The following is a 26,299-nucleotide window of genomic DNA, read 5'->3' on the forward strand; positions in this document are numbered from 1 at the left end:
CATTTACTTAGCTCTTGATACCCATTGTAACACCTATTGGAATATATGAAGGGTTTGTCCTGCGGTCACTAAGCCTGCTGCCTCATTTTCTCCTTCTTGGCTCCCTGATGAATGTATCCTTCTCCCACACATGGGTCAGGTAATATTACTCAGCATCTGGTTTCTCTTTCAGACACACACAGTTGCTCCCCTGGTGCAGCAGGATGTTCACAGTCCATTCCCCTTCCCCACTGGAGCACAGTCCCTCTGGGGTCTGTAATCCATCAGCTCCTGGTTGGCTCAAGTAGCATGTCATCCCTTGCTACCGGGCGTTCTCTGCTGTCATCCTCAGTCTTCAGTATACCCCTTCTGCTTCTAATTGATCACCCTTTGCCTAACTGTTATGGGGAGACCCGCACTAGGATTTCCCCAGTCCTTGTTCTCTCTCCCACCTGAGCTGCTTTTGTCCTTGTGGAGAGCCTCCCCCTCCAACCTGGGTTGCTCATGTCAGCTGCCTCTGCCCCACATGCAGAAAGCCTTATATGGAGTTTCCAGAAGGGCACATACTTATTCCTAGTTGTTGAAAGGGCAGCTTTAAGTTGCCAAGTCCACAGATACACTAAGGCCATTTCTGCACAACAGGGACTGTAGGGACTCCATCTCCCCAAGCGATGGAAACATTCTTCTGGTAACTGATCTGCATCTGCCCCGCGGTTTAGAGCTGCAGAGCTGGATTTTTCAATAGCTACATTGACGTATGTTTTAAGTGTAGACCAGGCCAAAGGCACATGCATTTGCCCCAGGATGGTGCTCTATTACAGGCTTATAAACATACTTTCTTTAAAGATATATGGTCAGTCATGAGTGGTCCCTGCTATTAGTGATTTTAGTAGCCACTGAAGGCCCCAGCTCAGGATTGAGGCCCTGTTGTGCTATCTGCTGTACAAACATGTCTACCCCAAAGATTTTGCAACCTAATTAGGCCACACAGATGAAAGGTGGGGTGGGGGGTAGGGTGTAACATAAGCCAAGAAATCAGGATGATGGGTGACAAGTAGCACATTTGGAGGAGTTTTTAAAGTTTAGCTTTTTTTTTTTTTTTTAATTGTGGGAGCGGGGGGTCCAGGGAGGAAGAGAGACGAAATGGTAGGGGGAAGGATGAAGGGCAGACATACTGAAAGGTGTGATAGAATTGTAGAAGACAAGACAACAATCAGTAAGCAGGGGAAAAAGGGCCCAGAATCAAGACCCAAAGTTAAAAATAAAGTCTGTCAAAACCTTGAGGAGACATTTTTGCTGTTGCTTCCACCTGAGCTCCTAGCTCTTGCTGCAGGATGGAAGTTTCTGCAGTTTGTCTCCCCACAGCCCATGGTGCTAGAGGTGAAGGGCAGGTATGAGAGCTGGTGCCCTGAATGGGGGACACTAGAAGCAGGGCTGGCTCCAGGCACCAGCGCAGCAAGCAGATGCTTAGGGCGGCCAAGGGGAAGTGGCGGCACGTCTGGCTCTTCAGCGTCAAGTCTCTTGGTCCCTCTCGGAGGGAAGGACCTGCCACCAAAGAAGGAAGCGGCGCGGTGGAGCTGGCCCTGGCTAGAAGCCCTTCATCCCTCCCCACTGGTCCAGATGCCAGGAGGGGAAGCCTAGATAGGTCACACTTTCCTACTGCTGCTATTAATTCTGTTTCTGCCTCAGCTCCTGAGAATGGGGAGTCTCTTGGCTCACAGGAGCTGACTCCAACTGGAGCTTCTCCCTGCAAGCCATGCGGTGGGGAACATGGGTCTGCGTGAACACTGATGCCATCCGTGACGCAGAAATGTTTAAAATTTGATAATCCATTTAGGGCTCCTTCTCTTTTCCAGGACTCCACCTAGCATCATAACCTGTTCCTTTTCTTTAACAACTCTCCATTACTCTTATTCTGCTTATTTCATTGGCCTTCCCATTATATCAAAGGCATCTTCTGTAAACCCACCACTACCAGATTTCAAAAGCAAAAAATGATACAATTTAGTGAGGAGACATTACTACACACAGAATTTTTAGCTGATATTTTAAATGGTCCAAAGTATAACTGATCAGCAGCCTGTACTCACTCCCTTCTGGCACTAAGATCAGTTTATTTGCTGATTCCTGAGAGTGTTTATTGGTAACACAGGGAAAGAATAAATCACTAGATTCCTGCTCCCCCGCCCTTACACTGAGAGAGAAAGTCACTCAACACCTCCCTCTCTAAAGATACTAACAATTCAGTCTACACCAAAATGTGTGCTTAGAATTTGAACAAACGCATGCCAATACTCCACCTTTCAAGCGAGACAGAGTAGAAGTCAAGTAACTCATAATTCATTTCTTTAGCAAAAGTTGTTATTCCCAGACACCACAGTTTTCATGATTGTTGTCAATTGACAACAAAAGTACAAAATGAAAATGAGCTAACAGCAGGTTTGTGGGGGATGGAGATAATGGGGGGGAAGAGGTCTAAATAGAGAGCTGATCTTCAAAATGCAGGACCAGTTCAGATATTTGACATTGCTTTTAATTTTGGTGTCCTAATGGATTCAGCTCAGTTCCTGCACTCTCACCAGTGATAGCCAAACTGGCATTTTCCACCTTCAGCTAGCCAAGAGACAGTAACACCTTCTCCTCACCAAGGCAGACCTAGCCACATTAATTAACTAATAGAGCCATAAAGTGACACAGGCCTGGATTAAACTGTTTATCTGCTACAGACCCTTAAAGCCGCCTGAGAACTAGTGCAGAATGCAGCAACCACTATTTTAAATAGAACTGACCAGTGAGAGTACAGGATGTGGAGTGGTGCGCATCTGCTGCCAATCCAATGCAGTACTGCTTGTTTTTAAGGATCTGAATAGGCAGGGCTCTCCTATTTGCTTTGAGAAAGCTCATTTCATTCTTCCACATCAGCTAAAGGTCACCAGGGACACTTCAGCCAATAGTTCCTGCCATAGAAGTTGTTAGGACCAAGGGCAGAGCTCTCTCAGAGTGGCCAATGACTGAAATTACTAAAGCAATCAATTTGTAAGCACCCAGAGGATAATAAGGTGATAAGGAATAGCCAGCGTAGATTTGTCAAGAACAAATCATGCCAAGCCAACCTCATTTCCAACGTTGACAGGACCTAATACATAGGGGAATAGCCTAGATATGATACATCTTGATTTTAGTAATGTTTTTGACAGTCCCACATGATATTTGCATAAGCAAGCTAGGGAAATACGGGCTAGATGAAAACTTTGAAAAGGTAGGTGTTTTACTCTTTGAAAGATTGTACTCAGAGTCAGGGCCAGCTCCAGGCACCAGCGAACGAAGCAGGTGCTTGGGGTGGTACTTATGGGTCTTTGGCGGCAATTTGGAGGCGAGTCCCTCGGTCCCTCTCGGAGCGAAGGACTGGCCGCCAAATTGCCACCGAGGAATGAAGCAGCACTGTCGAGCAGCCGCCAAAGTGCCGCCGATCGCGGCTTTTTTTGTTTTTTCTTCGCCGCTTCAGGCAGCAAAAAAGCCTGAGCAGGCCCTGTTCAGAGTAGTTATTAATAGTTTGCTGTTAAACTGGGAGGGCATATCTAGTAGGGTCTTGCAGGAGTCAGTCCTGGGTGTGGTATTATTCAATGTTTTCATTGACTTGGATAATGGAGTGGAGAGTATGCTTATAAAATTTGTGGGTGATACCACAGAAGGTGTTGCAAGCACTTTAAGACAGGATTGGAATTACAGACAACCTTGACAAGTTGGAAAACTGTCTAAATGCAACAAGAGGAAATTCAATAAACAAATGCAAAGTACTACATTTATGAAAAAAAATCAAGAGCACAACTACAGATTTGAGAATAGCTGTCTAGATGGTAGCATTGCTGAAGAGGAGCTAGGTGGTATAAGGATCACAGATGGAATATGAGTCAATGTGATCAGTTGCAAAAGAAAAATATTATTCTAGGGTGTATTAAGAGAAGTATCATGAGCAATATGGGAGGTAACTGTCCTGCTGTACTTAGCACTGGGGATAAGTCTTCAAATATATTCTATGCTGTTACAGTTGGACAAGAAGCAATGGGCTTAATCATCAAGGGATATTTAGGTGAGATATTAGGAAAAGCTTTCTAATTAAATGCAGTTAGTGTGAAATAGGCATCCAAGGGAGGTTGTGGGATGTTTACTTGGTCCTGCTTCAGCACAGGGGGTTTGATTAGATGACTTTGAGGTCCCTTCCACCCCTACATTTCTGTGACTATGGGTTTCACTCCTTCATGTTTCATGACCCCTTGGTGCAGGCTTTCCCCTACTGGAGTTTTGGAATCTCCCTGACATCATCTGCCTGGATAGTCAATATTACTCAAATAAGGGATAGAGCCAATGTGATTCAAACTATGGAAAGGAGGAGAGAATGTGGGTCTTCTGGGAGGTATTATGAAGTCTAATTTTGTATGATGCATGCTAGCTAGTGTGATAGGCATACTGGAAGTGTGTGTGTCATTGGGTATGCTCACCCTGTCCTCCTTTTGGGGCGGTGTCGTGATACCACCACCGTTACAGTCTCCCCGACTGCCTTTAGGCTGAAAGCAGCCAGAGTCACTTCCAGCAGCCCTTGTGTTTGGGACAGCACCACTTAATGGCTAAAGTCAGTTACTGTGGCCCTTATGTTCAGAGCAGCATGGCCTGGTGGCCAGAGTCAATTCCAGCAGGGCAGTACGGCCCTTGCGGCAAAAGTCAGTGCCGGCGGCCCTTGCAGCCAGGGCAGTGTGGCCTAGTGGCCAGAGTCAATATAACTGCCCTCAGACACAGAGAAATATGGTCTAGCAGCCAGGGTTCATATAGCCTTCAGGTACAGGGCAGTGTGACCCCAATGGCCAGAGTCACTATCATAGCCCCTAGGCGCGGGGCAGTGAGGCCCAATGGCCAGTATCCAGGAAGGAGGAAGGGGCCACCGGTGGTGTGTGTGTGTGGAAGCCCGGGTAGGGAGGCCTGGGCCTACTTGACTCCACCGGGCCTCAACCCAGGGGCCTGACAGCGGCAGAGTGGTCTGCTGCTGGGTCAGTGGGGACTCCCATTGAAACACGCTGACCTCACTCAGGTAGTAAGTACCGCTCATGCACCCTGCCTGGGTCACTTCCTACCGCATTTCCAGGTATCATAGTTCATTGAGCTTTGGGGTTCCTGGGCTCCTCATCACGGGTGAGTCCCTGCTGCTCTGTCAACTGCAGCTCTCCCGTCTGGCTTTCAGAGGTCTCCAGTTCCCAGAGGCAAAGACTGTGATGGCTCTTTGGCTGAATCTTCTGCCGAAGGTCCTTCCCCCTCCAGTGGTCAGCCTAGAATGAGCTGGGCTGCTCCCTTTTATACTGAGGCAGTAGTTGGAGCATGCCCATCATGGTCTGAGGCCTGGGACTTCCGCCATCCATAGTGTGGGGTTAACCCCCTCTTGTCCAGTATGGGGTATGCACTCCGTGTCATAGTATGTAATAGTAATGATTTATTTGGGTCTCAAACACTTTTGTATTTATTCATATTATAAACATTTCCACTCTTCACCTTCAAAAGAGTTCTGAGAACAGTTACCTTGTTTGTAATCTTCACAATTGACCTGAAAGAAAACAGAATCACAGTTTGCAGATGTCAGAGTGGGGACTGATAGATAATGAAGAGAACGGGTCACTGATCACTTAGTAAATTGGATACAAACAAAAAATGCATTTTCATACAGCTAGCTGTAAAGTTATATTTGGTTTTAATGTAATGCAGGGCCTTCTTGCAGAATGGGGGACTATCCTGGGAAGCAAGGATTCTGAGGGCTAGTCTACGCTACCGGCGCGTGGGGTGAGGGTTCGACTTTTTTCGAGTTATCTATCGCTCTGATCTGATGATCCGATGGTTGAACTCCGAAGCGTTCGACTCCCGACCTCACTCCACCGGCAGCTGGAGTTAGCAGAGTCGAGCCGGAGCCCGGAGTTCGGGTTTCGCGCGCGCCTGATCGGGTGTAGTTCGAACTAGGGTAGTTCAATTCAGCAGCCACATTTCACGTAGCTGAATTTGCGTACCCTAGTTCGACCCCCATTCTTAGTGTAGACCAGGCCTGAGAGACTTGGCAGGCATGGTGGCTAATCAGCCTTGCACAAGTTCCCAGTGCAGTGCTGTGGCCAAAAGGGCTAATGCAATCCTTGGAGGTATAAATGGGAAATCACAAGTAGGAGCAGAGAAATCAGCTCAGTATTTAGCACTGGTGCTGGAATAAAGTGTCTAGTTCTGGTGTCCACAATTCCAAAAGGATGTTGATAAATTGGAGAGGGATCAGAGAAGAGTCACAAGAATGATTAAAGATTGCAAAACATGCAAGGTGATGAGCTTCCTGAGTCTATTTAACTTAACGAGAAGGTTAAGGGATGACATGATCACAATTTGTAAGTGCCTACGGTACACAGGGAACAAATATCTGATAATAGTCTCTTTGATCTACCAGATAGACAGAGTACTATGAGCCAATGGAGGAAGTTGAGCTTTATTTCTAGTCTGAATTTGTCTAGCTTCATTTTCAATGGAAGCTAATAAGTCATTTGAACTGTTTACCACAGGTTGGGATGGATTCTCCATTTACCAGGAGTTTGGAAACTATTGGATGCCTTTACAAAGGTATGCTCTAGTTCAAACTAGAATTTTGGAGAAGTTCTATGGCCTGTGTTATACAGGAAGTCGGACTAGATGAGACAGTGTTTCCTTCTGGCCTAAGAGTCAACAAATCATAGTGTAAATCATGATTCAGTGTAAAAGTGATGAGAAATGACACCACTGAACTTCTGTCTCATTCACTTTTATTCTGTATCTAGACATCTCTCCTTCTCATGAGAAGATTATGATTTAAGATTCCCTGTGGTAAAATATTCTGATTTTTACAACATACAGCAAGTGGGATTACATCTGTCAAGGTCCTCTCCCATCCCATCTAATGGTGAAAATACTTCCATCTTAAACACGTTGGTGGAAATTTGTATCTTGTGCAAGCTGTTGAAACTCCCATTGATTTAAAAAAAGTTTATTAAATAAGTTCAGCAAACAGTATGAATGCGGCTTAAAAACTTGAACAGAGCTCTGTCATTCCCCTCAACATGGAACTAGTCAGGGAAAACATGATTAGCACAATGTGTTAGTTTGATACTAATTAACTACACAAAAATTGTATTTCATATCTGAAGCATGGCTACTTTTATTTTCTGCCAAAGATGATCAGGATTGAAGATTGGAACAATTGTTCCCGTCTATGGAAAGGACAGGCTGTAAACTGTCTGGCCATGATTCAAATTGTTCTGGAATGAGTAAAGAGCAGTATGAAGCCACATGAGGCCAGCAAATGGTGAGGGAGAAAGTTTGAATTAGAGGCTTCCTGTATGAAACATCTGCAATGTAACAGGAGATTTTGCACTTTGGCTCTCAATGTTAGTGAAACTGCACATCCTGGGCTGAACCTGCATTCTTTGTGTAAGGGGACTGTTGCCCCCTTACTAACATTCAATGGGGGTGTTTTGGCTGCTACCTCCCAGCACTAAAAGGGGAGGGATCGATGGCAAATCAGGACCCTGAGACTGACAGTCCCCAGGAACAATGGCAAGAGGCCAATGCTCCAGGTCAGCCTGATTGACAGGGCAGGCCGGCTAATCAGGGAGACAGAAGGCCAGTGTGGGTCCCGTCCTCCGTGTGTGAGCAGGAATGTGCCGGAATCAGAGTGGGGCCGAGCAAAGGAGAAAGCAGGGGCCCAAGCTGAGCTGGAGAGCAGAGCCGGACCAGATCCAGAGGGGCCAGAGGCACAGCGCAGAGAGAGCAGACTCTGTGCTGGGAGCGGAGCTGCAGCCAGAGAGCCAGAGTGTGGTGAGCAACTGGGGCCAGCCAAGGGGGGACCTTGGGCAAAGGGCCCAGCACAAAAAGACACCCCCAGCCAAGGGTCCTTGCAGGCCAGGCTGGGAGGGGGACCTTAACCTGCCGGGGGGGCTGGCACTGGGAAGAAGGGTCCCACCACCCAAAGCCTGGAGTGTGCGGTCACCATTGCAAGTGTCTAACCGGCAGCATCCCTGCAGCACAGCCAGGGCCTGAGGAGGAGGCCTGGGGCCTACAAGGAACAGACTGCAAAGTGCCTTGATGTCCAGAGACATTGTTTGTAATGTTCCCTGCCACAGAGTAGGGTGATGTGTTTCCCGGTAACCGTTCCCATTTATTCTTATTTTTTTCTTTAAATTGATTGTTAAGTAAACAACTTGTATTTGCTTTAAATTGTCTGGAATAATCAGTGGGTCAGGGAGGTGCCCAGTGCAGAGAGGGTACCCCGGAGTGGGGACACCTTAGCCCCTGTCCTAGGTGGCCACAGCAGGGTTGGGGGTTGAGCCCCCCAGGAATCCTGGTCCCAGCCTTGTTGGGGCTACGAGAACTCTGCCAGACAGGAGAGTCCTCAAGGGCAGGGAGGCCTCTGGGTAAAGGAAGTGGGAGCGAGGACTCAGATCCTTTCGCTAGCCCACTTCACCGGGGTAGCACAGAAGCCAGGAAAGTTCCCCACAATAGCGGGACCATTCCCCCGCTTACATAAGCTAACCTAAATTTCCCCCGACATAGGTTGGGTTATGCTGTAATGCAAGAGTTGGCTCTTTCAAATGCAGTTGGCCCAATTTAATTCAGGTACTCAGACAAACAAGCAGAATTTTTTCGACAGACTTAGTTCTTACTACATTTCATTTTTGTCAGATCATTTAGTTTTACAATACAGTACTTGCTTCCAGAAGATTTAGTGTAGTCACAATGGTCTGAAGTTTCTGCAAAACATGGTCTGGAATTGAATAGTTAACATTTTGGCTACAATGTATGTTTGTCATTCTAGTGACATTCTGGTGAGAGATTCAGTTATATAAATTTCATGCCCAGTGAATGAAACTGAATTAAACTCCTCACTAAAAATAAATAATAAACCCACCAACAAGAATTGAGGATTGAAGAATAATGTTTCTTCACAAATTTTAAAGTATTTTAAAAGGATGGTGGCCCTTTTTGCTATTCCATACTTGGTAGAAAAGGGAGGGTCAGGGTCAATCTGACACAGCACAAGTGTCCGTGTGTGGGTAAGTGGGTGGGAACGTAGGGTCCTCAGGATGAATAAATGGTGTCCCCTCTTGATGTCAATGTGAGGGAGACCTAGGGTCCCTGCCAAATGCCAACAGGAGCAGCATTGAAAGATCAGCCTGCAGGCATGAAAGGGCAGGACCAAGCAGTCTCACACTCTAAAGACCAGCAGTAATAGGCAGCAGGACAGGAACTCAAACTATGATGCCCTAAGATACTAACAGACAGCCTCTAGGGAATCAGTACCCATTCAGAGGGAATCAGGTGATGAGGAAGAAAGGTAGACAAGTACCCCTCATCAAAACAATCACCATCAATGAGAGGGAGAGCTGACATTTTCATTGATCCCATCTCCCTTGAAGAAGGGTTGCCATAAGCCTCTGACAATCTCCCATTATGCTGAGGGGAGATTAACCATGCGCCTGTATCTGGCCAGCTCCCGCCCCTCTCTACACAGCCCTACTAGGAGTAAGAGGAGAGAGACAGAGACACTAAATGTGACTTGTCAGGAAATGGTGCCTATTGACATTATTAAGAAGTTCCTTTGTAAAACTTATTGCCAATCAGGGGCACAACCATAATTTTGCTTGGGAACCTCTGCTAACTATTTCCTCATTAACATGATACCTCTTTATACATATGTGGTGTTGCGAGATGCTCATGTGTGCATGGGGTTTCCCCTCATACGTCCTTATCGACCTGCCATCCCTTCTTCCAGAGCAGGGCTAGAAGCGGAAGAGGTAGAGGAAGCAGCATAAGGAGATAGCAGCCTGGGGTTCTGGGAAGCAGACAGCCAGGTATGGTCTATGACCAAGGTGGGGACCAGGGTCCCCTCTCCATTCCCTCCCTTTCTGCACTCATTGCCAATGATCAGTTGACTAGCAGCTTCTGTAGCTCACCCAGTAATATAAGACATGTATGATTCTGAATGATTCTAGTGTGCTGGGAAGTGAGATTTCTACAAAGCGTGGTAGTGAACACAATTTAATCTGAGTAGTACAAATACTATTTTAAGAGCCCACTTAAATTCCTTTTAACTGAGGTGAAACATTTCTATTTCCATTTTATTGTTTCAGGATAATGCAGTTATTAAAACTCAGTTTATTGTTGATTTTATTTAATGTTTTCTTATTACATCAAGGCTTGTTGGCAACTCTTTCACTTCTACTGTAAGCCCTTATTTTCAATTGCCTATCATTTTGCATCTGCTTTGAAACTAATACACATGGTCTCAGCCTGGGAGCAACTGCTAGTCAAACTGCAAACAAATAAAAAAAACGGAAGTAATTTTTGGTTCCATCTCCCCCCCGCCCCAAACACACACACACACACACACACACACACACACACCAGTATCTCATAAGCAACGTCCTTGCTTGAGCAGTTTTTGGCAATGGATTAATTCTTGTGAGGACACTTCATCTTGCCTGTTTGGGATGGGAAAATATACATTAAACCACGGCTGGAGGATGCAGAACATGACATGTCATGTACATTTATGTTATTAGTGACTGAATGTGAAATTCCAAAAGGGAGCGATCTGTAAAGATTCACTCACATTTTGAATTTGACATTGCCCTCACATCTGACATATTATTGAACATCAAAGTGGATATACATTGTGCCAGGGATGGAGAAAGAGAGAAGACCTTGATACCTTTCTACATGAATCACAGCACATGCTTTTTACACATCTAAGTAATTCTGTTCAGTCTTCCTGTCCTACCACAGCCTGGAAACCTAGGAGCAGACAAAGTAGGGTGCATTTGCAGACATCTCTATGTTCTTCCTTACTACAATTAACCCCACTGAACCCCATGCACCTGCTCTGGAGCTCCTCCCTCATACTGCAGGCTGTGCACCACATGGTCAGAAGTCCCTTGGTAGCAGTCAGGTCGATTGCAGACTACAGGGGTTTGAGCAGTACCAACCCCACCAGAAGTCCCCCACTTGTGGCAGGACAAACTGCATCCTGCAACACAACCACACTACACACTTGACATTATTGGTGGGGCTTAGACTCATCAGATGTTGTGATCAGCTGCCCCTAGATCAGGGGAGCGTCTGGTGTTACAGCAGATCAGCCACTATTTAAACAGATACAACTTATATTCATCCCTGAATCTGACCATGCCTTCTTGCTGGTGAGAACAAGGAGACCATAGCCACTCATGACCATTCCTTCATTTTGATTGAGGGGTGGGACTTCTGAAGATGAAGGGAGGAAATTTCCTTAAGAAGGAAGAAGTAGAGAGAAATATCCTGTAATATGCCTATAAGAACTCTAATGTGTCTTTAGTCTTTAAATACTATGTTTGAAAGGAAGAATAGATGGACAATATTATTTTCCTGTTTCTGATACATGGGAACATTCAAAGAAAAAAAATATTCCAAACTGTTTTATGTCCCTATGTCTATTGAAAATACATTGATTGCTAACTGATCTGCTTTTGTCTGCAACTCACAAAAGAAACTTAGAAAGCGAGACTGTAGTTCAATTGCAATTTACCAGTAGACATGATAGGAGTGATTATTCATGATCTCGGCACAGAGCTGGCCAATTCATCATGGTCATGGACTACAACATATTGGGGGGGAAAGGATTAAAAATAAAATTTCTGGGCAAACTGGACTCTTCTCTAAAAGAAACTAAACTGTCAAAGTTCAGAATGGTTGTGATGGCAATTATGTCAATTATTCCTTAGGATTTACTCTCTCAAAGCAGTCATTAAATGGTTATCCTCTTGCTGAACTTTTGTTGTTTTAATATAATCACTCAAAAAAAAAACATTTGCCAACTGAGGCATGGAAAGTTACATGATTAACTGATAGATTAGCTGAAATGTAAGAAGCTGTATGTATATTTTCACACATTTAAATGTCCATTTTTACCAGTGTTGTACAATGAGTGAAGGCAGTGGAAATGACTCTAGCAGAAAGAGCTAACTATGAAAACTCCAGTGGAGAAAACATGAAAAAATGCTGTGAGGCTAGTCATCGGCCTATATTTGACCAGATCACTTAGGGCAGTCTCCAGATGAAAGCAGAGGTCAACGCTAGAATGCACAAGACACACAAAGAGGATGCTCACCATCTGAAGGGAGTCAGGAAAGTAACAAGAAGGAATGACTGATTTTCCTGTGGTGATACAATATATTGTCATGATAAGAAAACAGGGGGCAGGGCGCAAGTGTCACTTACTTAGAGAACAGCGCAGACACCTAGACAGACAGCAAATGCAGCAACTCAGCAAGATGTTTAAAATAGCAATTCAGATGACTGAAGGAATGGGAAGTTTGCTAAGAACAGGATAATCTCAGAATGAAGATCTTTGTTGGACTCCCTTTGCCAAGCAGTGGGCAATTAAGGCAGAGAAAAGCATTTTCCCCTCTGCAACATTATGGTTAGGCATGGAAGGATTAGATTTAAGCTGGAAAATGTCAATTTCATGGTACATACATGCAAACCAATGAAATATTTCCACCAATTGAGATTTACAGCTAGACAGAAAAATGCTAATGGGTAACTTAGAGATTGATTTAAGGATATTTTGTATGTTTTGACATGTGATGCTGACACTTTGCAGTTTTAATGGTTATAAAGCTTTAACTTTTTGAATGTCAATTACATTCTGACTCCCCCATAACTTCTTACAACTGAAAATTGTAAATGGATCTAATTATATATAAAAAAAACACACAACACACACCACCCTCATCCTGCCAAGCCTAATTATGGCATTGATCCTGCAAGTCTGTGTGCCACACAAGGCTGTTACATCCCAACACAAGGGAATACTAGGCCATGGTACTGTCCAATCTGCACCTGCCATGTTGATTCAGCAGCACTAGAGGTACATCTGCATGTGAGCTGGTGGGTGTGATTCCCGCTTGCACAGGAGTACCTGCACTAGTTCTGCTTGAGCACCTAAACACAGCAGTGTATCCACAGCAGCACAGGTGGTTGCTTGGGCTAGCCATGCCAGTGCAATTTCACCTGATCCCCCTGAGCGCTTACTCAGATGGCGAGCCCAAGCTCCTGCCATGGAGGCTGCAATTTAGTCACTCGCAGCATGGTTACTTCTTCAGTTGAGGTAGGCAGTATAATTCCCAGATCACATAGATGCACCTGCAATCTCAATTCCAGAGAGTGCCCACTGCCATTACTTGCAATGGGCAAGGTACAAAGAGGCATCAAATGGTATAACAGTAGAACAGTGCGTCTGAGGAGAGGTGGACTTAAGCATAAGACTCATGATGCTATTGAAGGCTCCAGTCAAGCAAAACACAAGTGTTTTACTGGATTAGGACTGAAGCGTTTAGTACTAGTTGCCATTTGAGGCCTTCCTCCAGCTCCGACTGGAGTAACATGGCAGCAGCAGTACATAAGTACTTTCACTGCTACATGCCTGGATTCCCTTGCACTCCACTGTGTAGCTAGTCTCTTGTTCTTAAGTGCAACTCTCCTTATCAGTGCTTTGCAGGATCAAGCCTGAAGTCTTTTTAAAAAAAATTGTACAGGAAAAAGAACAAACAAACAGAGATGCCATTTATCAGTCAGAGAGTATCCATAATTCTATTGTAGACCATCATTGCCTGGATAGCATAGTCCCCAAAAACTAAAGACCAAAAAAACCCCCAAAAAAACAAAAAAAACCCACTATCCCATGTTTCATTGCTGTCCCTTTTCTCGGGTCTCTTATTACTGCAAATAGCTGCTTGTGTTACAGTAATCTCATGCCCATGCCCTAGTGTTCTTAGGGACACTTTGTATGTCATGATGGGCTCCTCTACTGACAATACAGCACCAGAAGGGTAGGTATATTATGGCCTACAGGACTTCTATGGGAATAAGCTTTCAGTAGTCTCTACATTGTATGGTGTCTTGTGCCCTTGACATTCCATTAAACCTGCCATGTGAATTCAAATTAGAAAACCAAGGTTTTAACTATATTGATAAAGAGTGTTGCATTTGGATATAAATCACACTTTTTTTTTTCAGATGGGAGATGCAAGAATTCTCCTGAAATATTGGAGATAGTCAGCGGTGGCTTTGTTCTTTCCTGGTTTCTTGTAGATGCAAACAGACTTGTCAACAACAGTCTATCTGCTTTTTCTATCCTATGCTTTTCCCAGTTTAGTCATTACTGACAAGGAGTTTACATAAAGCCTCTGAAGATAGTATGTAAAAGTGAAGAGTTACTTCTGCTTGAAGAGAGGTTACATCAAGTTGCTTCTATGCTTTGGCTGGGCCAATACTTTGACAGAATGGGCAAGAAAAATAAAGTGTCTACACGTTATATGCTAACCTCTAGTGTTTTCATGAGAGTAATTTTTCCCCTCAGCAGGTCATCCAAGTTTGGGAAATATAGAAAAACCATGATGTTACTTGTTTGTATATAGTGTAATATACCACCATTTTTAATTCTGTGTAGCACATTATCTAATGAAATAAAGTATGGGATTTTATCTGGGTTATCCTCACTCCATATCGGTTTTGCAATTTTGACATCAAACTGATTTACCTTGGTGCTTCAGAACCGCTAGCGTGCACTCTTCTTGATCTTTGTTTTAGAGTTAGGCAGGGAAAAGTGGTCAGACAAAAAGGATAAAATAAGATGGCATGGCTATGGAATTGACAATTTTGACATAAGTAAAAAAAAAGCATCATTTTGTTCGTGGCCATGCACATACACTGTGCTTCTGTGCAGAAGACAATGACTATGAGGCCGCCTTTTTGGAGATGAATGTATTAGCAATTTGGAATGCACTAGTTGGTGCATTACTTTGCCCCCTTGTTGGTGAACCACATTTCCTTAGGCAATGTAGTAGCGTGGGGTAGCTGGTCTGTACCTTTTAACGTTATCTTGAGCACTAGATATATACCCTGTACTTGAGGAAAGGATCAATACACCTTATTCTGGCCCTGAAACTGCCTGGTCCTGAGAACTCCCAAGTTATTGCTCTTTGTTAGGTGGAGCACTTGGTTTCCATTGCTATTAGTCATTAACTACCCTAATTATCCAAGGGTCCGGGATTGTTAATTGTAATCCAAGGTGTTCAAATAAGTTTGAAAAATTTGGTAGAAGGTTGTAAATAAGGATTAAGAACAAAATCAATACTCAGGCTCTCTCTTAAGATGTACAATATATAGCATGTTCTCAAGCTTAAGTTCATCAACTGCTGTTTATCTACCACATATCACCACCTCTTATGACATTAGAAACAACTTGCTGTGGAAGTTATGAGGTCACAGAAAAGGGATGATTATGGTATGCAAATATCCTTAGCAAGAAAATGAGGCAAGAAATACAGAACACATGGGGCCAAATGGTGCAACCTCTCAACAAAGCTCAAATCTGGCTTTGGGTGGAATATTTTAGCCCTTAGCCTGCGGGGTTGGCATGGAATAGCTGAACTGGTGCTCTAGTGGTAGAGACAAAGGGATTTCCTATACACCTTGGTTGTCAGCACAGACCTGTCTAGTGCCTACACCTGCAGCCCTCCATTCTGTTGCAAAGAAAGTCATGACAGAGTCCAATGGGCATAGAGACTTCCCAGTACACACCCTGCTCTTAGCACAGTACAGCTATTCTGCTTTTGTATATAAACAGAGGGTAGGGCAGCATGCGTGACTTAATATAGTGGCTGATTTTTAGAAACTAATGTTTGGGAGGTTTTCTACTCTAGGAGGTGCCAGCATTCATTCTTTTACACAGCAAAACTGAGCAAAATTGAAGGACATGTAATCTGATCTTATGAGGTTTTGCCCAAGAAAAGTAAGTATTTCTTATACCACTTCACCTATTTACGTTGCAGAGACAGTCTCCCTTTGTACAGCTTATAGCAGATCAAGAGTATCTTGTATCCCGAGATGGAGGACTGAAGGAGATAGGCCTGTGAAAAACTTCTGTAACTGCAACACATTTTCAGTGCATATATTTCTCTCACATAATGTGCCTGAACTGTTTAAAGCATTTTGCTCAATTTTACATAAGGTGGTTAAATCTTTACCAGACGAAATATGATCTTCTAGTCACAATGTAGCATGTACAATATAGAGTAAGTGATGTTTCATGGCCAATGCAATGTTATAACAAATACATACATGTGGGACTCAGCTATGGCTCTAAGAGTGGGGAGGGTGAGGTGGGGAGCTGCACTCACTGAGTAGAGGCTAAAGACATTCCTAGTCTTGGGAGCATACGCTCACAGTGCCCCTCAAGGGGCAACTGCCGCATCTACCAGACCAACAATAACACATGCTCTCTTTGGTGCAAGCCTACATACACTTGCCTGGAGGGTTATAGCCACACCCCCACCCCCACATGTGCATATAAGGGGTGTCTCTATGGTCATGCTCTTCACCCACCGGCTCCTTCATGGGGCTGTTGGATACCAGCAGTGTCTTCCTTGCACTCAGGTCACATCTACACTATAGGCACTACAGCAGCATAGTTATAGTGTTGTAGCTATGCTGCTGTAAGTCTGTAGTGTAGACAGACTACAGCAACAGAAGGGTTCCCCCCCCCACACACACACATTGCTGTAGGAACTCCATCTCTGAGCAATGGTAGCTAGGTGAACAGAAGCATTCTTCTATTGACCTAGCTGCAGCTACACTGGGGGTTAAGTTGGCATAGCTACAGTGGTCAGGGATTTAGCTCTTTCACACCTCAGTGCCATAGCTATGTTGACCTATTTGTTTAGCCAAGCCTACAGAAACTATGGAGAAGGGGTTGCTTTTACCCCATTCACCACTAGAAATACCCATGTTGTGTGGAGCAGCTATTGTTACGCAAGGATGAGGGTGTAACTGCAGAAACAGAGGTCATCCTGAATCTTGAGAGTTGGAACAGAAGACCATAACTGCAGGCTCTGGTTACTATGTTCCACTATGTTTAAATACAAGCTCTCCCTGCCTTACGGCGAAGTACCCCACAAGCAAAGATTACCATAATTTGGCTCTTATTATTTGGACTAATACTTCCATATTACTATAGTTAAACAGTATTTCACCAATGCAGTTGTGTATACTAGTGGGTGAAAATATCACAATCACAATGAGAGTCCATGAAAATGTTACATTTCTTCTGGGAGGATTAGATCTTCAATAGTTGAACACATCTTTATGAAACTGTAATATTAGACTATTTTTTCTAATCTCCTTTAAAATTCTGCTGTGGAGTATAGCATGTTTGTTTCTTGCTGCTAGGCTATACTTAATGTTCAAGATAAATGTACTGGCTGAACTAGCACATAAAGTAACCATTTCCCCCCAGAATTTAAAAATAAGCTCAGATGTGTTGGTTTGCCAACTGTCCACAAATTATGTTAATCAAAATGGATGAGACAACAGGGTTAGGATGCAGCTGCTCATGTGACTCAATGGCTAGTGTTCAAAGCAAACAGTTATACAAAATGTCTGAGTTTAGTATTTCAATCTGCTACTGAAGCCATGCTAAGTGTTTGAGCAGAATATTTCCTTGTAAGATACAGTAAGAGCCAGATCCTGCCTTCATTCCATGTTTACACCAAATGAAAGCAATAGGAATTGTGTCTGAAGATCAACAATGGGCTACAGCCTTATTTTTAATACTTACCCTAGAAAAGGGTAAGTATTTATTTATTTATGTGAGTTCCACATTCTCCAGTCCTGACAAAATGCTCAGTTTAAAATACAATTTGGAATAAAAGCATTGACCAAAATATGACAGGTAAATAAATACTATCAAAAGAGGAGGAACCCAAAGCATAAGAGCCAGTGACTGGAAATTGAAATCAAAGTTCACATTGGAAATAAAACTTTGCATCTAAGATTGAGAATTAGCCGTTGGAATGGAAATTAATGGATCTGATAAGTTAGATTTGATAAGTTATCAAATTGTGACAGATACAGCAATCACAAGGTGAAATTTTGTAGCCTGTGCTTGCAGCTCAGATTAGATGGTCATAGTGGTACCTTACATGTTTCTTAAATGACATTTATACCAAGATCTTTGGGGCAAATGACCAGCAGCAGTATTTTTGAAACAATACATGTGGGATGCCATTACATCGTCACAGTAGAATCCTCTTATTCACCCCACACCTTTCACTTATCCTGTAAAGAGTGCATTGCAAGAACTGGAAACAAACCAAGATTAGGGTAAATCTTTGTAGCATGTATTGTGTATTTCAATCATACCCTGCATCAAGGAGTCCTGGAGAAATGACGACTCAGGAGATTGGAATAGTATCCTTGAGAGCAGCACCGTTTTGATTCTTACTATCTCAACTCTACTGGCTGGTAAAGGAGGTGCAATACCATCCCGCCATCCTCAAATCCACAGTTTGCAAAACATGTCTACGTAGCAACAGAATTCAATACAGAGTTGAGATCATCCAGGGGGTTAATCAAATATCACGCTCTGCTCATCTGTCATCTGTGGTATCTTATTAATGATCAGACTGGTTTCAAGATAAACCCTTTATTAAGAACAAAAACTATGTGCAGAAGTCAGATACCTTATTCTTCTCTAGCTGGAACCTGTGACTGCCCTGTTTCTTATCCACCATGCAATGCATCACAGGAAAACAGATGGCAGAGAGAGTAGTATGGAAGTACGGCATCACTACACTTCATGGGGAAGTTAGTCAACAGCACACAATCTTTATTCAACCTATCCTCTTCATAAAAAGAGACTGGGAAAATAGTCTCTTGGTCTTCAGGGATCATTTCATTGCAAGGCCTGAGGCTGAGTCAGACCAGGTAGAGATCAAGTTCCAGGGTCAGTAGGCTCCAAAGAGAACTCTCTGCCCTGTCCCTTGACAATTTCATCCAGAAACTAAGTTCCAGTGTCAAAGCTGATCATAAATGCTGGGGTTAAAACAATAGAAAATGTTTCAGGTACAGGGGATCCACATGACTTTATGGAGTTGTCCTATTTTCTCTGCACTGTTTCATATCAACTACAGTACTAGCTTTGCTATGATTAACTGCTTTGTTCCTCCCTTTTTTTTTTTAAATGAAAGAGTCCCAAAATTTGTGTAGCTTCAGGGTGCCCTGCCCTTGACAGCTGGGAGTCTGCCAAAGGTAAAAACTTCAGTGAGCAAGTTGGCTGTAACCTCCACGCCTGCTGTGTGGGGAGCATGCAGCCAACCAGAGCTTGCCAAAAAGTGAGTAGTTCTGTCTGGGGAAGGGGTGTGTGTAAATTGGCCATTGAATGATATAATTGAGCGTATCCTGACTGCTGCCTCTACTGGTAGAGCTTCTATGAAGTGCTCTGACAAACTGCCCCAGGAAGAACGCTCAAAGAAAGGGTGTAATAGAAATAGTGTCTGCCCTACCCCTATGGCAAAGTAGATTGGGATGTTAAGGGGAGATGCTAATACTACTTCCCCATATCAGCAGGCATGAATCTGACCCAGGCTATTCTTCTGGATCCTCCCCTTTCCTAATTTCTTCCCCTCTCACTCCTCTTTATTCCTCAGCTTTCTTGCCATATTATTCTGTTTAGAGACACTGGACCATTTCTACAAAAACAATGAGGAGTCCGGTGGCACCTTAAAGACTAAGATTTATTTGGGCATAAGCTTTCATTGGTAAAAAAAACAAACCACTCTTCAGATGCATAACCACAAAAAAAACAGAGTCGGTGGCACTTTAAAGACTAACAGATTTACCATCTGAAGTGGGTTTTTTGCCCACGAAAGCTTATGCCCAAATAAATCTGTTAGTCTTTAAAGTGCCATCGGACTCGTCGTTGTTTTTGTGGATACAGACTAACATGACCACCCTTATGATACTTGGACCATCTCTGCTGTTTTACTGAAATTCTATGCATTGTGCCACAGATATATTTTACAGGCTGTACAGATATCCTTGCACCACTTTTCCTGGCCTGACAATCATCATCATCAAGATTTTGTATTCCAAGTAGTCATCATCCCACATGAAGTGCTCACTCTAAGAATATGCATTTTCAGATCACTTATTTCATTTTAATTTTTAACATATGTTCTGCACTAAGCCACTATTATACCAAGACATGAGACTTATGGAATCACTTTGCATTATCTAATTTCAGTATTTTTCCCCATCAAAACAGTTTTTAGTAACTAAGTGACATATTACATACAAATAACATGCACTGTAATATTGTACGTTTGATATCAAACAAATCTGTAAAGAGACATCATGCCTCACCAATCCACTAGAATTCTTTGAGTGTGTCAACAAGCACATGGACAACAGCAACCCAGTGGCTATAGTGTACTTGGACTTTCAGAAATCCTTTGACAAGGTCCCTCACCAAAGGCTCTTATGCAAAGAGTCACGGGATGAGAAGTAAGGTCCCATCATGGATCAGTAACTGGTTAAAAGATTGGAAACAAATGATAGAAAGAAATGATCGATTTTCAAGGTGGAGAGGTAAATAGCAGGATCCCCCAAGTATCTATACTGGGACCAGTGCTGTTCAACCTATTCATATATTATCTGGAAGAGGCAGTGAACAGTGATGTGGCAAAATTTGCAAATGATTCAAAACTACTCAAGAGTTAACTCCAAATCAGACTGCGAAGGGTCACAAAGCGATCTCACAAAAGTGAATGACTGAATGACAAAATGGCAGATGAAACTCATGTGATACATGCAAAGTAATGCACATTGGAAAAATATAATCCCAGCTATACATACAAAATGATAGGTCTAAATTAGCTATTACCACCCAGGAAAGATCTGCAAGTCATTGTAGGTAGTTGTCTGTAAACGTATATAAATGTGCAGCAGAATCAAAAAAAGCTAACAGTGTTAGGAACCATTATCAAAGGGACAGGTAAGACAGAACATATCTAATACCACTATACAAATCCATGAAACACCCTGTCACAGGGTGTATCACAGAAACCCCCTTGGGAACTGCAAACTGATGTGCCAAGACTACTTCTGCCCTGCTTTCCCTGCCAGCTTGGGAGTCCAGGACCCTGTCTTGCTAAGCCAGACACGCCCATCTGCTCCAACAGAGACCGAGGGTCGGAACCATGTGCCCCGAAGCTGCAGACTTAACTGAAAGCAACATACAGAAGTGTTCTTGTCCTTAACACTCAGATGCCCAACTCCCAATGGGGTCTAAACCCCAAATAAATCCATTTTACCCTGTATAAAGCTTATACAGGATAAACTCATGAATTGTTTGCCCTCTAACACTGATAGAGATATCCACAGCTGTTTGATGCTGAAGCTTATTCCAGTTACATTATATTCATATTCATCAGCATACTTTCATAAAATCATATAGAGTGCAATGTCACATCCTCTTCCTGAATTTACTGCCAGAGACTTGGACACTGACCATGGCGGAGGCAGCATACCTAAAATTCATTTTTGGGCTCCCCTCTGGGGCAGACACTCCTGTATCCCCCAAAAGGGAAAGAGACCCTAATCCAGCTGTGGGCTCACAGTTACCAGATATGATAGACCTTTCACTGGCCTATCATTACAGCCAGTTCATGCTTCTGGGTCTCAATGTGCTTTGTCTTTTAAGTCTAGGGTTTGCTGGTGGGCAGCCCTTTCTTTTTCCAGAGCAGCCTTTTCCCAGGCAAATTTCCATCAATTTCCATTTGTCTTTCTTTAGACCGTCACTCGAGGAGCTGGGATACCACAGAGACCCCTCTCCTCCCAGAACAGGCACGCCTCCACTCCTGTCTGTTAAGTTAGACACTCCAGTCAGCTTCAGTACAGACTCAGAAGTTGGGCCATACCCGTCTTAGGGTGACCAGATCACAAGAGTAGGACACATTGGGTAAGTGGGCAGGGGGGAGAAAGATTATGACAAACAGGTACACAGCCCCGACCAGAGCCATGACTGGGGGCACACAGCCCTAGGAAGCTGCAAGAGGGGTTGTACAGCCCCTGCTGCAGCCTGCACCACAAGCCACAGGGCAAGGCCACAGGGCTCCAGCCCCCAGTAGAAGCCACAGGGCCAGGGGCACATGGCTCCAGCTCCAGCCCCAGGCTGAAGCTGCAGGACAGGGGCGCAGGATCCTGGTTGCAAAGTCAGATCCAGTTGCACGGCAGGGGAGCAAAGGGCCCCAGTTCTAGCTCTGGCTCCAGCCGCAGTCACAGAGGGGAGGCCCCCAGTCCTGCCTTCAGCCACTGACAGCTGAAGCAAACTACAATCACAGAGGTCTGGAATCAGTGAGTCTAAATTGTAGACTTAGTCATAATACATATTTAAACATACAGATTGGTACACTAAACAAACAACAGGGGTAAAGGACCAGGTTTTTTATTCAGTCAAATAAATCAACTTCCCAATTTGCATACCTCTCAGATATGCCAGAAGTCTAGTTACTTCTTGGATGACTTTGCCATAGTCATGACTTGCTTCTGGGCAATCACAAAGCTATAGAAGTCCTTGCAACTCATCCGGAAATTCATTTTGACAAGGGTTTCACTCCGCACCAAGTCTATACTGCTTCGATTCCGGACATCAGTCCATGCACCTTTCATGATTGAAAATACACGCACTGAGTATGCATTGCTTATGGGTATACTGAGCATGTATGGCACCAGTTTTGCCATGTTCAGGAATTCAGCACTACTTCCTTGTTTTTCAGCACTTGAGACCAGAGTTCCCCAACTGAATAGTTTCTAGGTTCCAACTTGGAGTTGATGTCTTTGATACCGTATTCATCATAGAGCTGATCAAGATCCACTGTTTTCTGAAGGTTTACAGCTGTCACGGCCACAGACAGATCCTTGTATTCGAATACCCTATTAACTTTGATGTTCAAGCACTGGGTATTGAACAAGTAGCCAGTTGTTAAAAAAAAAAAACCACCGAACATTTCTCCAAATATAGGATCGACACATCGTAAAATTTCATGATGAAGTCTTTCTGGAGACATGCAGCAGTGACAGGCAGCATCTCAGTTAATGCACTTTCAACTTTGAAGCCAAAGAATGTGTCATTTTTCCATTGCTGAAGTTGAATTCTCAGAGTATTCATTATGGCACACACTTCACATGCTGTCATACTCTCATTTTCCAAACAGAGCACAGTATCATTGAAGATTTTCAGGACATTCTGGAGGAAAAACAGATGAACCTCAGCTTTGCTAGGCCCCTCACCTTGTTCACTGTTTTCCCTGTCTGAGAACAGCATCCATAGAAATTTTGGGTACTTCTCACTGCCCAGAGAAACAAAGTAGCACTTAACAGCCTGCCACATATTTACAAGCCTGTTTACAGCTGGGAAAAGACTCAACCAGCGTGTAAGAACATGGCGCAGTAAAGTGACATACTCCATATCCACAACGTGAAACATAACCTTCAATGCTGCTACTCTTGCTGAACTGCTGAAATGATTGAACGTCTTAATCACCAGAGTCTCCATGTCAACTTGTAGAGTTTTGCTAGCATGTTTCATGGTGTTGTGCACAACATGGGCAGGGTAGTTTGCTGGCAAGATATTTTCATTGTTTTTTTAAATTCTGGTACACTGATTGTCGCTTTCCATAATTCACGTTTGTATGATCAGCACTGTAGGAAGACACTTTGTTTTGGTCTAGTTTGTGTGTCGCAAGTTTTTCAAGTAATGTGTTGCTAATGAGTTGCCTCTGCAGTCTCTTCGCTTTGCTCATAGAAGTCTAACAGTTTATCTTGGACCCCATGTTCAGGTGGCCAGTATCTCAGTGATAAGGGGAAAGTTTTCACATTGCCCTTGTTAGATGCATCTGTGGCAACTGAGAAATAGGGACCATCTGGTTTGCTGAGGTCTTTTAAAAATTCTGTTGAGAGCGGTGACAGCACATTTTTGCTCAATGCCTCCACTTTAGTCTGGCCACAACTGACGTGCTTCGCAATCATTGAATCTGGATACAAGGTAGACGCCAGTTTAAGTTCAGTCACATGAGCGATAGGAGTGTTGATGGACTACTGTGTGGTAAACTTGAGTTAGCTCAGTAGCGATAACCTTGTTATTGAAGGATTCATTTGGCTTGCTGAAAAAATGTGAGACCAGGGTATTGCTCTTGTGAGTCTGGGTGTTTTGTCCATGATTTTTTTATTCAGCATGATGCTTAACATCAGACTCACCACCATGGGAAAATGCTAAATTCCTTCCTGCATGCTTTACAAAAGGCTTTTCAATTGTACTCATAGGATTTCCAAATCCAGGTGTAAGTGGCTTCCCATTCTGTCCTGTATCTTCACTGTCTTTTTTGGTTTTGGTAGTTGGCTCCTCCTTTGCCATTGCCATTTCAGGTGGGGTTTTCGGCTGAAGACCGTTAGCTAGATAGCTAGCCACTGAAAAGAACTGCGCAGTCTCTGTGCTTCTTACCTGTTATTACGTGCCCACTGTAGTTTGTCCTACGGTATGCACTGTGGTTCAGAACTGTAAACTACATATTCCTATGGTAAATTTGTGGTACACCGGAAAACAACCTGAAAAACCAAAATTGCCAGTAGATAACCAATCACAATCGGGTTTAATGGGACATTCCCAATCAACTAATTTTCTATTTCACTACCAAATGTAAAATTTTACCTGAATATTGGGACAAATGGTGTCCCGATTGTACATCGGGCAGATGTACGCTGCCAGGTGCAATCCCTGCTTGCTAATGTGGATAAGTGAACGGGCAGCAGCTTAGCAGTGCTCAGCCCCAGACTGTCCTGCGTAGAATCAGCATGTGTAGAGGCAGGTCCCTCCTTTCCTTGGCTCTGCCATGAGCAAGGTGGACCGGTCTGCACACACTCTGCTGGAGAGGAGAATGCAGCCTCTGACACTTACCTCAGGGACCTGCCTGCTGCTTCCTGGGAGCCGCCTCACGTAAGCACTGCTGGGACCCACCCCTGCATTCCTTACCCCTCCCCCCTTCAGTTGAGGAGCTGAGCAGCAGGCAGGGCAGGGCCGGCCAGGGGAAATGGGGCATGCATGGCATGGCCAGAGGCACACTGGTCCGGCTGGCCCTATGCTACCAGCATGCCCCTTCCTGTTGGGGGTGGGCCCATGCTGCGCCACAGAGCTCCCCTGCCCAGTGCCTCCTGGATCTATTATGCCTTGCACCCCCTGAACCCACTATGCCCAGAGCTCCCCCACAACAAATGCACAGTGTTGTGCACACCACACCACCCTCCGCCGTTTGGGGCGGCAAAAAGCCTGGAGCTGGCCCTGCCGTTGCCAGCACCTGCAAGCCCCGCCCCTGCAGCACGCAGCGGAAACCTCCTCGCCGTCTCTGTGCCTGGGGCTGGACTGTAGGCTCCTGCCGGCAGGCGGGCACTCGCCGGGAGATGCCCCAGGAAGAGGGAGTGGTGCTGGCAGCAGCTTGCGGACAGTCCTAACCAGAAGGTCCCAATATCGGGACAAAGTGCGTCCCGACCGATGTAAGGTCAGGATGCGGGACAAGTCCCCTAAAATCAGGACTGTCCCAATAATATTGGGACGTCTGGTCACCCTAACCCATCTGCAGTTCACTGAAATTGAGATGCACTCAGCTCTGGGGCTTCTTAGTTAACAGAGACTTTCCCAGTGCCCAGTGTTCAGCCTTTCTGGGCAATTTGCAACTTGTGTAGTTATAACTTCTTCTGATCATCACTCTTATTTTGCTTCCTTTTCTGTCCCTATTTCCCTTACCCGAAATAAGCAAACAGAAAATAACAAACCAGTAACCACTTTGTTCTCCAGCCACACTTAAAATCACTACCAGTATCTCAAAGCAATCAGCTGTGTTCAGATCCTGATTGACTATGCCACTGTGATGGGTTGGATCACAGAAACCCCTTTGAGAACTGCCAACTGATGTGCCAAGACCACTTCTCCTGCTTTCCTGCTCTGGCAGCTTAGGACTCCAGCACCCTGTCTTGTTGAGCTAGACACTCCAGTCTCCTCCAGCAGAGACCCAGGCTCTGAACCCTGTGCCCCAAAGCTGCAGACTTAACCTGAAAGCAGTTTACAGAAGCGTTCCTGTCTAACTCTCAGGGCTAGTCTACAGAACTATCGCGTCTAATCTGGACGCGATAGTTGTACTCCACCACTGCAAAAGGCAGTGGCGGAGTTGACCTTGGAACGCAGACTCCTGGGCGGGTGAGTAGTTCAAACTAGGGTACTTCGAATTCAGCTGCGCTATTCACGTAGCTGAATTTGCGTACCCTAGTTCGACCCCGCTTCTTAGTGTGGACCAGCCCTCAGATGCTCAACTCCCAAAGGGGTCCAAACCCCAAATAAATCCATTTT

The 26,299-nt window shown here is 44.3% G+C and overlaps 1 long non-coding RNA gene across 4 annotated transcripts in view; it reads right to left on the reverse strand.

Moving 5' to 3' along the window:
* LOC120374841 overlaps positions 1-26,299 on the reverse strand; it is a 178,578-nt gene that overhangs the window by 146,235 nt on the left and 6,044 nt on the right. For 2 of the 4 annotated variants that reach the window (XR_005586280.1, XR_005586279.1), the window contains one exon: positions 4,479-5,569. The exons of the other annotated variants lie outside the window; for them this stretch is intronic. This is a non-coding gene — a long non-coding RNA (uncharacterized LOC120374841). The remainder of the gene's footprint in view (positions 1-4,478; positions 5,570-26,299) is intronic. 4 annotated transcript variants of the gene reach the window in all.

This window comes from Mauremys reevesii, linkage group 11 (assembly GCF_016161935.1).
Source record: "Mauremys reevesii isolate NIE-2019 linkage group 11, ASM1616193v1, whole genome shotgun sequence".
Classification (NCBI taxonomy): domain Eukaryota; kingdom Metazoa; phylum Chordata; order Testudines; family Geoemydidae; genus Mauremys; species Mauremys reevesii.